At 36.2% G+C, this 13,185-nt stretch overlaps 1 long non-coding RNA gene across 2 annotated transcripts; it reads right to left on the reverse strand.

Moving 5' to 3' along the window:
* Window positions 1–9,573: 9,573 nt before the first annotated feature.
* LOC116447660 lies at window positions 9,574–12,545 on the reverse strand. Of its 2 annotated transcripts, XR_004241641.1 has the most exons (4): window positions 12,294–12,545; window positions 12,078–12,147; window positions 11,408–11,577; window positions 9,574–10,922 (listed from the first exon to the last, which is right to left on the reverse strand). It is a non-coding gene; the product is annotated as an uncharacterized LOC116447660 (long non-coding RNA). The 2 variants fall into 2 exon arrangements; XR_004241640.1 differs by having other exon boundaries at window positions 9,574–11,577.
* Between the last annotated feature and the right edge of the window lie 640 nt (window positions 12,546–13,185).

A 13,185-nucleotide genomic window follows, 5' to 3' on the forward strand; every position in this document is an offset into this window, starting at 1 on the left:
AGAAGGGAAAGTTAAGGAAGAGTTCTAGTGTTAAAAGTGCAAATCTGAGATTCAGCATATAATCTTCACATTCATCACAAGTCTGTTAAAATTGTTACCAGACCCATTCGCTGGTGTGTGCATTCAAAGACTGCTTACAAATATTACTTGCTTTTCTTTGAACACTTGAATTTATTCTCTTGAAAGAGCAAGATGAAGGAATACTTCCATAGAACAACCCATTAAAGCTCTCTTAAAACATGTATTTTCCATATTCTATGAATCATTTAGGAGACCACTCTAAGGCTATATATTCTATAGGAATTTTTTCATGCTAGTCAGTAATTAATTACTAGGAGATTTACAGCTATTAGAATACCAATTTATAATGTATTCCACAGATAATATATAGTTAGAATCTTCTTATAACAAATAACAAATTTATTTTGCACATTTTGCAACTGAAAAGCAACAGGAACTTCGTTTTGAGACATAATTTAACTAAAGGATACTTATTCCTGCTTGATCAGAGAAACTCAAGTACACCCACAAAGAAAGTATTATTTGGATATGGCTGAAAATGAATTTCAAGAGAAAATTCTTTGCTGGGAATTTTGGAAAAATGAGTGCCAGGTTGGCACTCATACTGCAAATGCATGTATAGCATTTATCAACAACCATTCTCTAGTTAAAACCTTTTAACATATAAAAAGTGCTCTACTGCATGTACAGTGCTTATAGTTAAAATGAAGCATTTTACAATTACCGGTTATGAACTTGGTTACTTATCTGGTAACCAAGCTCTAACTTTTCAAGAACTATTTTCTCCTTAAACGCCTTTTTCTATGCACCTTCAGGTATCTAGGTATCTTTACCATATTTAAGAAAACAAAGAATATATGTAAAGCATTGCTTAGAAATTTTCAGAAAATTAAAACATAAAATTGAATAGAAGTAACTGAAAATTATTGTATGCACAGTTACACTATGGATGTTTCAGTACTCGGACTCACCAGGTTGGGTACTTCAACACTTGCCCTCCCTTCAGTTTGACCTACAGATTTATTAATGAGACCCCATGCAGAAGACAGATTGTCAATCTGCCTGTTATCAACACAATGTCGTGAAAGACTTTGCCAAATGCTGTTCTGCTTTACCCTCTCCAACCACCTACCAAGTACGTTACTTATAGAAGAGTTCTCTATTTATTTTGTTTGTTTTTAAAACACCAGCAGCAGCAAGGCTTTGCTAAGTACTGCTGTATGCTTGGATGCACAGATTTTGCAGGAGGGTGGATGATTCTCCAGACAGCATTGCTGCAGATCTTCAGAGGTGGAGAAATTCTTCAGAAATACCGCAGAGCCTGAGTTTTCAGGGAAAGTGCCTGTATTTTGGAGAGCAGTTCTATGCTTCTGACCTTGCATCCCATCTCAGCGCTCTTATCTTATCTTAGCTCATGTTCGCTGTGGTGCAGTAAGGACAACCTCCAAGGACTTGGATATTCCATACCCTTTTAGCAGAGATTATGAATACCTCGAAGACTATCTGCATTGAAAGATGAAGGAGTGGGTGTGTGGCCACGCATCCAAAAGACTGCTGAATGACAAATGTGAAAATTGGATAAGGCCCTACTGGGAAACAGGTTCTCTAACTAGTAGGAAAGTCCCCTTCACACTTCTATACCTGGGTTTAGGTTATGTGCTCTAAAGGGATCCTCCCTCAACACAGAGGTGGTTGTAAGTCTCTTTTGGGAATTTCTTGTAAACTATCCTAAGACTTGAGAGAACTAGTTGGTAAAACTGTAGCAAGCATGCAGCACTGCACCTATGAGAGACTATAAAGAATTTTTTCCACTTCCTCGATCAACCTGACTGTGAGAACACAAAACTAGCTTGGAAGCACTTCCATTGCCACTTTGTCTTGGAAAAAACTGCCTGTTTTGTTTGTTTCCACAAGCCATCCCTGTTTATATATTCCTGTTTACGCTTAATGTTAGTACATGCCTTGGTTTATTTTCAACAGGAAACCATCCTATCTCCACATTCCTAAATTCTCCCCATTGACAAGCAGTCAGTATTTTGGACAGGATAAAAAAGTATCAAACTGCTTATAACATGTGCCCTTGCAACACAGCCCCATTAAGAGATTCCAAAAGAATTTTTCTAGAGTTAGTACAAATGCCATGTTCCCTCCTGTATCAACACAAAATGGATAACAGAAATTATGTGTACTTCCATTAGAAAAGAAAGTAAAAAGGCTGTTTAGCTTCCTTACATACTTGCAGTAATATAAAACAGATTTGAAGCAGCATTTTCTTCCACAACCTTTTACAAATTATTCTCTTTCCTCTGGAAAAAAGGTGCAGGACATCTCGGAATAAATCTAAGTCTTTCATATGTCAAAAGAATAATTACAGCAAAAATCACAGCTGTATCAAATACTACTGTACGTTGAAAAAACAGGATTAAAGGCATCAACTTCTGTAAGTGTTTAATTTTACGTCACTTACAATTGCAGTCGACTGCATAGACAAATTGAAAAAAATGGTATTGCTTAAAAGCAGATTCTAAGACCAAACAGCAGAGGGATGCAAAATAATAAGACAAAGACAAAACTGGTGTTCTTATGCATCTCGCCATTATTTAAAAAAAAAAAAAAAGCAAGGAACGTTAAGTAGAACTGAAAGCAATATATTTAAATCAAAATTAACTAGAACAAATTATCATAGCTTTCAATGAGGGCAAGAGCTTAGCAGGATTTCCAAGAGATTAAGCCCTTACATAGCTAATGAAATCATTCAGGATTTAAGCCAAATACTAATGGAGGTAAGGAAGAAATATCTCTTAACGCAAATTAGTCAATAGGGTCTATGATGGGATTTCTTGCACCTTCCACTCAGTGAATCTGATTAAATACAGAAAGCAGAGGACTTTCCTAGACTGGACACAGTAAAGCAGTTACTTTTCAATACAATTTAATAGGTATAATAGGTTCAGTTCTGCTGAGCACTGCATATGCTGTGTGTGCTTTCCTAGGCACAGAAATAAAGATGTGCAAACATTTATTGAATTAAAGACTTACTTCTAAAACAGACATTCCCAAAAGCACACATTCTTTAAAAAACATCTATAGGAATTATGATAAAAATTACATTTTACTGGTTCAGCTTCCACAGCCACTACTAGCAAGTTGTCAATTACAGTATTAAATTGTCAGTCAAAGACTGGGACTCAAAGATCCTTGTGGGTCCCTTCCAACTCAGAATGTTCTGTGAATCTGTGAAATTCACAAATTCTGCTTTTTTTTACTTGATGCTAAAATAACTTATTTAAGTTGGGACCAACATTCAATAGCTCTTGTGGCACATTCAGCACTTTTAATACAGTTCATTAATAAAACTCTTTTTCCTCCATTGTTAAACCTCAAGTTATTATTTATTCTGTTTGGAAATTGTGCTTTACATTTCCTTTAGAAATACATGCTCTTTGAAGAACTATTTCTTTTAGTATCCTATAAACAAGAACAGACAAATTACTTTGATTTGAAACTTGAAAGCCTGACTACAGAGGAAAATTATGTAGGTAAATAATATTATGTGCTCCAAGGCTTTAGGAAATAAATGTCTAATTCAAGGTGTATCCAAGTAAAAGTTGTGGTATAGTCACATGAAATGCTCTACAATTACTGTATTTTTGCTCACAGGTCTGCATTATATAAAATCATTTTAGTACAGTGTAAAAGATGGTGTTTAAGGTATTCAATCCATTTGATTCATATTATATCACTTTAAATAAAAGGAAATTTTCATTATTTATATCTTCCTCAAAGGATTCTACTTGCTAAGTTCTGTAAAAAGACACCAACACTTGACAAGAAGAACAGTAGTGGACTTTTCCTAGGAGGACATGTCCTGTGACAAATTATCTTGGGAAGCACTCTTCTAGTCTCAGAGAAGTAGAATAGAAATCTTGGAATGATGCATTTAAACATTTACAATCTAAGGAACTTGTAAATTTAAATGGACTTGGCAGTGTTAACTTTACAGTTGGACTTGTTGAACTTCAGGGTCTTTTCCAACCTACACGATTCTCTGGTTCTATTCTATCATGCTAAAACATCTAATATTCTACAATTCACTTTCCATGACCCTATTCAAATTGAAAAAGTTAAAAGTTGTTTAAATCTTACTTAAATAAAAGGACTCTAAAATAGCCTATTAAACATTTTATTGCAAACAACCATTTTCTAAATACCCCTTAATTCAATTTTTTCTTCCAAACTTCCTACTGTGTATATGCTCAAGATAGGCATCAGCTATGGCTGAACACAAAGTCTGGAGCTTGAATAGAATAGGACCCAAATATTGTGAGTGACCTTTCTATTCTTCTTGGAATTCTTTGTGCTGCTCAGACAAACTTCATTTCAGTTCCTCCTTGAGGCCTTCATGCTCTTCTCACCATGAGGGAAACCTTTCATTGTAGTCACAAAGAAGTGTTTCCTAAAAAGGTTTTGGGAAAAGCTGGTTTTGGAATCCTGCTACCAAAGTGGGGAGTTGTCTTCCTATCAGCTAGAAGACATACAGAGACACCAAGAGTTCTCACAAACACAAATACCCACTGTAGCTGTTGTTACAATATGTATTATTGGACACTGTAGAATGTCATCACTCTGGAAACCTTATCACCTTGCTTTTATAAAAACCAAATCTCCTACAGAATTTTGCAAGTACCACAGAAATATTTTGTATTTAATTTTGCATGACTTTCAATTGCTCCAGAGGAGCTGAGAAGAGAATGATAACTGATCCAAGCCAGTTCTTTCTCATATGAGTGGCCACTGTGAAACTTAAAACACATCCTATCAAAAGCAAAGATGATACAACTGCGAACACAAAGTTAAAACTATTTGTTGGCAGACTGAACAAGAAGCAACCGTACTGCTGGTATAGATACCAGAACTGGTTCCTCATATGCTAGCTTGGATCTAGCCAGTTTTCTTATCTCAAGACGGAGCATAGAGTTGATGCAGTTGTATAATTTCCAAAGCCCGCAGAAGTCAGACATAACTTTCATATACTATTGTACTTTGAAGTAAGCACTGCTGGATCCAAAATGATGCTGTGCAGATCAAAGACTCAAGAGTCCTAAGCTCAGAGTTCACCTTTTCAAACTGATACAAAAATGACCTCTAGCAAAAAAAAAAAAAAACAACATAGAAGAGCAAAATAACTATTCCAAATTATAGTTGCAGTATCCTAGAGCAACTTCAGTATCAGTTGAAGGGTTTTCAGTGTTGTGAGCACTTTCTCATTTCACCACCCCTCAAACCTCCCTTCTCATATAAAGAGAAGCTGTCTGCTTCACATCAAAGCATCTGGAAAGTTCCCTCTGATGACAGATTTGAACTATCTGGAGAACAGTAACACAGCAATATAGGAGAAGGTTGTCATAACTGAAAATATGGAAACAGAAGTCTTGTAAAGGCATCTGGAGCTCAGCACAGAGAAAGGTCAAAACTTTAAAATACTATAAAGGCAGAGATGTCAGGTTCTGGTTATACAGGTAAAGCTACAATAGTAGTGTTTTTCTGCCACCTACTGATGCCTTCCAACTCCCTTTTTACCTGGCAGTTTACTCATAAGATATTCTATAGATGAATAGGTGACTCAGCTGCTTCTGACATCTGCTCAAGCAATTATAAACTTCTTTGGAATTACTGGAATTTTTTCATTTACAGCCCTTCAAGTAAGCACGAGATGAATAGCTCTGTGCATGGCTGCCACTGACAGGACAGCACTATTGCTGACACATATGTTTAGCAGAAAGGTATAAAAAATTTTATATTGTCTATAAAGATAACAACTGCGTAATTAGTCAGGAAGGGATTTATTTTTAAAGGACACCATGCTACAAATTTGAGAATTGAGATAGTAGATACCTCATACTATCAGTCTATGTGTCAGTTGTTTATATCAATCATCACAGGTTTTATTTCCATTTACGTTCTCTATATGATTTGGGAACCCACACTATTTTTTCTGGCCTCATCTGCAACTATCAAGAAAAGCATAAACATTGGCGGGAAGCTATAAAAAAATCTCCATAAAAATGAACCTCAAAAACTCGTAACTCCCAGCATATACCCATCCTTTACATGAAAGAGTTTAAAAACCATTGATTTCATAGCTAATCTTGCCATAAAGACAGAGCACTATGAAAATATTTATAACCCAAAAATAATCCCTAATTTATTTGTTCAATGAATGGAAAAAGCTTCAGAAACAGTTGCAAGAAAAATTTACAAGAAAACTTGCATTCTAGAGCCAGAGTGAAGAAAGGCAATTTAACTTCATAAATACAGAGTGCCACCACCAGCCTATCTGCATCTGCACAAGAAGAACATATCTAGTATGGGATCCTGAACTAGCAGATATGGGCATACCAAAAAAGAGTCCAGGAAGTTGACTCTTGATAAATTTACATGTACATGACAGAAATAAAGCATTGTGATATCTAAGTATTAGGACAACTCTTCTAGGGGTGTGATAGATATTTCATCATGATATCCAATTTTTGAAACGACTAACTGAAAGAGGAGCTATAACACTTTTTTTAATGAAGAAAAATACAGAACATATCAGTTGGCTTAAAAAAAAAAATCCAGAATTTCAACTGAAAAAGTATTTCACAGAATGTCAGGTTCCTTGGGAAATTCTAAATGCAGCTGAAGAGTTCACAGTTTAGAGAACTCAAAATTTTTCCCAAACCAAGGAATAATGTCCATACTGCTGTAGTGCCTTTGCCTTTGCTGACTCTTGCTCTGCCTCAGAGCTCCATCTCACGAAAAATTGAGGCAGCTCGGTGTGAGGGTTCACAATGTTTCATGGGATATACAGTCCCATTGATAGAGAAGGTGACAGAAGTGTTGCAGTCTACAAAAATCAGCATTCTAGATGCAGTATCTAATCAAAATCTTAGGTTTCAACTATATTTTAAAGTTTTTACCCAGATCTTCACCTTGAGTACATTTAAGGGAAAAATAGTTAATTTTGTTCAAAATATCATAGCATCTAGCTTTATATCAAATACCTATAGTAAAATTTTGCAAGCTATAATAAAATTCTTATTGGATTTTGATCACATAATTTGTACTGTTAACTAATATATGTAATATGCTTCTAATTGCAGTTAATTCAAATGTGTTGGAAGTATAGATAGGTCTGACTTGGCATTTAGGTTGATAATGGACAAAATTCTCTGCTACATAAACATATAAAAGAAAGGAAAGATGGATTCAGAAAATATAAAAAAAGTCAGAGATTAAATGTAACACAACTTATCAAATATAAGTTTAAACAAAGACTGTTTCTGAAATATCAAATTCCTGAAATACTCTATATGGTATCTCCCTATAAACAATAGTTTTACTACTGCAACAGCTGGAGGCATTTACACATTTTAATATCTTCTTCAGTAACAAAGTTAAATTATTCTTGCAGCTGTTCAAAAGTATTTTGGAATGGTTTGTTCCCTGGATCCTGCATGCTGTGAAAAAATATAAGAGCAAGGCTGGAGGGTTTTAAAAATAGTCTCAATTTCAAAATAACTTTTTTCTTAATAAACCTTTACAGACTTTACACAAACTTTCTCAAGACTTCTGATAGAGCTTTCTGACTAGCACCAGTAGCATAAGCATATGCTAGTTCATGGCTAAAATTATTTATCCGGTCTAATTGCAATGTCTTTTAGTTTTAAACAAATTCATATTTTTTTACTGGAGTGAATTTTTGAAAAGTAAAAGAATATGTGTACTTTTACTTTAAATTGTACGTAAATATTTTTGTGCATAACAAAAATTTTTAAAATGCCCTTTTCTAAGAAGTAGTATTACAAATTAAAGATGTTTCTTACAAAATCATTTGATTTAGTTTTTCTCTTTTCACTGGATTATCAGATACTACTGATAATAACCCATTAGTCATGAGATGAATCAGACATGTGGAGCACAAGCAGGTGAGCTGTACAGGACACACATAAATCCAGCACAGCCCTCACACATCAGAACTGCAGCCTGTGCTCTCCAGGGTTAATCTGAACTTGTGCAATAAACCCACTGCGTTCAGAACATCCCAGAGTTACTGAGTGTTCACAAGACATCTGTGTGTCCTGGAGAGGACAGGACCTTTATCCGAGGCACAGCAGTGACCTCTGTGCAACTGCAGCAGAAGATACAGCTTCCTCTGTTCGGCTATTCTGGTACGAGACCTAATCTCAGGCAACAGTTCTGCTCTGGGGTTTTAAATAACTGTGATAACTACTGAAGTTTGTTCCCATGCTTTGTTTTTATCTATTAAACATTTTAAAAACATAATGAGCCTTAACTCAGTTCCTGTTAGTTGTAATCCAAAGAACTTGCATGAAAAATATTAAGAGTATCTACAATTACCCTGTCTCCTAATACAGTACAGACAATATGTATTTTCTTCTAAAAAACATGTAAGCTATTAAAATCTGCTAAACATTACCATAATCAATTCCATTATTTATGAATACCCTCATACATGAATAGTTAGGATATTTGGGATCAAAGTCGACTGCTTTAGCCCATTTGATAAGTTTATATGTGACTGAGCCTTCAAATTCCGGTAGCTATTTCTGCATTGATATTTCTTGGCACATTAAAATAAAACCATCTAGCATTAATTGCAGAACATTTAAAGGAACAAATGTTTATTGCAACAGAAACTTCTTATAATGTAGACAATTTTTAGAACACATTTCAAATTCTGATAGATTAATGAGGTTACCTGGTTTAACATCATAGCTACTAAAAAAATCAACTAGGAAGCACTAAGAAACCCTAAACCAACTTACAAACAGTTCCCACAGATATGAACATGAAATTCTAAGAGATGAGAACCCTGATAAACCTTAAAAATATACAATTCATTACCACCTGCATCAAGCAGAATTTATCAGCTGTGAAACAGGTGCTACAAGAAAGCACTTCCTTCACCAGGTGCCTGTGATAAAGCATGCATGAGTTCGCCTGACATCAAGGCACATAGTTTCTCTTTTTTGTCTAGAAAGAAAGGTACATCTAAATCAAAATTTGTTGACAGAATACAAAAAGCCATTCAATAAGATTGTGTGTGTATATATATATATTTAATATATTTGGAAAGTCACCCTCTCTGCCCCTCCAAATTGAGTGAAACTTCCACTTTATTTTAACGGGCCATAGAAACTATGTGGCTTTCAAACAAAATTTACACTGTGCTACCTCACAGCCATAGCAACTCACCTGCATTTTAAAAACATGTGAATTGCTGATGAGCTTCTATTTCCCTGAGGAGGATGTTTTCTTGAATATAGAGTTAATGGGGGAGAAAAAATGAATTCTCTAAAACCTTCAGAAAACATGATTCACAAACAAATACTTAACAAAACAGCTAGAGGTCAATATTGACAGTCTGTCAGATCAGAGTTCAAAGAGGACTCTTTTTTTGTGAGGAAATATCATATTCCTTGGTGTCTCCTTTCAGGATAAGGACATGGTGTTCAGAACCCAGCCCAGATTTGATCTGGTTTTTTTAAGCTGTCACCTACTGTAGCTGTAACACAGTTTACTACAGAAAGGGTACAGTCAGGGACTTGGGCACTTCTACTACAAAGCATGCTGCTTTCACTTCAAATCATTTTACAAACTGTAAAAAAAATGTAAACTGGCCCATCTTGAGTGGTGTAATTTCAAAACCATCTGAGCACCTCCCAGGCTTCCCTGTGGTAGTCTCAGTAACACTTCATCAGTTAATTAAGTGCCACTGGGCCATTTCAGTACAAAAGAGCAGAAAGACATACCTATCAAAGCATCAGCCATTTTTATTCAGGCATTAGTCATTTGACACCTAAATTATTTTCAAAGTGACTATCAAGAACAGTTACATTTTGTAGACATACCCCCTGTTTCTTAAGTATTAATGACTTCTTAATGGCTACAAATCCAAATTTTCATAACTGAGTCATGAAGAGATCTGCACCATTATGTATGAGTGCCTCCATCCCGCAGTGGATTTTTCCCAGCAATTATTTTAGATAATTTTCAGATAAGTGGGAAGAAAAATACTCAAATTTCAGATTATCAGAAATAATGAGCTGTGGACTCCCCATTCCTGGAAGTGTTCAAGGCTAGGATGGATGGGGCTCTGAATAACCTGATCTAGTGGAAGATGTCCCTGTCCATCGCAGTGGCTTTGGAACTAGATGATCTTTAAGGTCCCTTCCAACCCAAACCACTCTATGATTCTATGATTATATGATTCAGACTTACTACTGATTTCACAAAAAGCACTTCTGTGTGATAACAATTTATCCATCTGGTGGCAGTTATTTTAAGGTCTAATATTTATCCAAATTTTCATACATTTAATGTATGATTACTGATACTATACATGATAATTCTTCCTGAACTATTATTTGATACTAACACATTAGTAGTCTTAAAAGATATTTAATTAAATTTATCAGCTAGTAATTGTAATTTAAGTGATTTTTAAAGTAAGATCTATATCAGCTGAGCTAATCATATTCTGTCATTCAGTTATTGATACAATCTCTTATGTTTTCAACTCTTGAGGGTTGATGTCAACCCCCCTACAAGCAATAGTATTCCTCTGAACCTTATTACATCGGGACCATGCAAAGCAGAGACATTCACAGTGAGAGTAAATTAGATAACTGTATTTTAGCATTAAGATCAATTTGGTACCCAAATTCTAAATATCTAATGAATATCTGATATTCATCAGATAGCACTTTAAAAACTAACTAAGGAAGATGCTGATGTGCTGAAGACGTGCTTATGGTTTTAAAATATTTTTATGAAATAGTTGTAGCATTTACAGTTAATTGGTGTTCCAGCATGTGGTTTACAATCCCCAGGAGCTAGAGAAGAAATGAGAGGAAGAGATTTAGTCAGGAAACAGAAACAAATCACCACAAGATGAATGAAGAATGTCTGAGCAGAGGGGAAGAAAGTCAACTAGAAATTGCAGAAGACTGAATTTAGTACTGGTCCCAGCTTTCAGGAAGGATACCTGGCAGGTAGATGTACCTAACCTGACCTGGGTAAAAAGAGCACAGTTGCTGTAGCAGGCACTGTCATCCTTGACTTGCTCCAAGAGCAGGGGGATTGTGAAGAGAGGTTGTTCGTGAACATACACTTAGAGAAAACTTAAATGGGGTCACAGGCAGCTCCAGCAGGACCAGGACATCAGGTTGTCCTAGTAAGTTCCACGAAACCTCCTTCAACTACTGATATAATACAAGTGAGCAACCATTTGTATACTTTTTTTTTTTCTATATGTTTAATAATACACCTAAATACATATACAAGTTTCCTTACTGATCTCAGGAAAATAAATACTTACACGTCCTAAGGAAGACTTGTTCTACCAGATGCTACAGTCAGAGTGGTACCATTAAGTATAGAGCAAGGTACAGAACTGTTACTCTAAATGCACATAATGTATGCTAGACCAGATTTTCCAGTTAATATCAGTGCCATTTGTCTTATGACACAGTGTAAACAGCAGAGAAGCTGGAAAAAAAAAAGTAATGGGTCAGATTACAGGTCTGTCTAGGCACTATTCAATCTCCAATAAAGACAATAAAATGCATTTGCAGAACAAGTAAATGGTATTTTCTTTAAGTACTGTTTCAACATTAGGTAGGCTGTATTTTGCATACTGCTGTACCAACACTGCAGGTAGGTGCAAAGTTGAGGCTGAGGTGATGGGGATGGCCAAGACAGCAGCAGAGGTTCCTCATTTAGGGGAGGGAAGGTATTTACAGAGGTTTGGAAGCACCCCTCCTCAGCAGTAAGACCTTACACACCACCTGAAGTTAGTGCTACTGCTGCTGAGAGAACAAGAAAAATAAATTCATAAACCTCTACCTTAAACATGAGAAATGCCACCAAGTTCAATGGGACTATTCAATATCAGCACGTAAAACTAAAATTAATACACTCCTAACTGCTTGTTAAGTTTTGCTGCACAATAGCAGGAAATATGTAAATAAGTATTTTTATTGTATTACCTTCCTGCAGGTTCTGATTTGCAAGTCATTCTAGTTGTCGTCTACCAACATCCTCAATGTCTCCAGCAAACTAGGAGAAACAAATCAGGACAAGCTTCCAGTGAAGCATCAACCCCATATGATTTTTTCCTACATGCTAACTGCTTGACCAACTGCTGTCACGTTTTTATTAGCGAGGGCAGATTTTACCCAGCAGAAAGGCCCGGCGTTCCCGACCCGTGAGGCTGAAGGCGCTGTCAGTGTGGGGGGTCCCGAGGCCGTCCCGGCAGCCAGGACGGGGCGGGGCCCGCTCCCAGCGCGGAGCCCGCGGCACCGGCGCCCTCTGGCGGTGCCGGACAGGGCTGCGCTCGGGAGTGCCCGGGTCAGAACGGCGCGTCTCACAGTGGAAATGAAAAGAATGCCTTTCTTTTAATCTACATTGCTTCCGGTTATTACTGTATTCTTTAAAAAATCAGAGTAAAGTGAAGGCTTCCGTGAAATGCTGTATTCAGACCAATATTTAACACTTAATGGATCAGAAGTATTGGGTAGTGCCACACTGTACCATCGAGTAGAGAACACGGATTCAGAGGGCTGTTTTAATTTTTTCCTGAAAGTCAAGGTTACCTTTCCAAGATCTTTGGTTTACAGCACGGCTTCAGCCATGATTACTTCGTCTTTCTTCAATCTATCAATATAATCAAACTGCCCACAAGCATCCCAAATATTTATTTGTAAAAAGTCCAAGTCAAAACAATTGATGCAAGTTTTCTCTTTTCAAAAAGGACTCTGCTCTCAGCTAAGGTGATGCAAATCCACACATTCAAAAACATAAGCTACTACAGACCTATACCAGCATTGCTATTAACAAAATTTTGTCTTTTGTCCTTTTTAGTTTCCACTCACATCCCGAAGACTCAGATTAAAATGAACTTCAAGGAATGATTCAATTAAAAATATAAGTGCTGATGTTTCATAATTACACAGGAAATCGAAAAAATGACGTAATACTAAAAGAAATATGCAAAAATGAAGAGGTATGAACTATCACTTTGTACTGAGCACGAAGAGGACTAATCCAATATGGAATGCATCCCAAACAGTATATGGAAAGGGGATTTGTAAATAC

Source organism: Corvus moneduloides, chromosome 8 (assembly GCF_009650955.1).
Source record: "Corvus moneduloides isolate bCorMon1 chromosome 8, bCorMon1.pri, whole genome shotgun sequence".
Classification (NCBI taxonomy): Eukaryota; Metazoa; Chordata; class Aves; order Passeriformes; family Corvidae; genus Corvus; species Corvus moneduloides.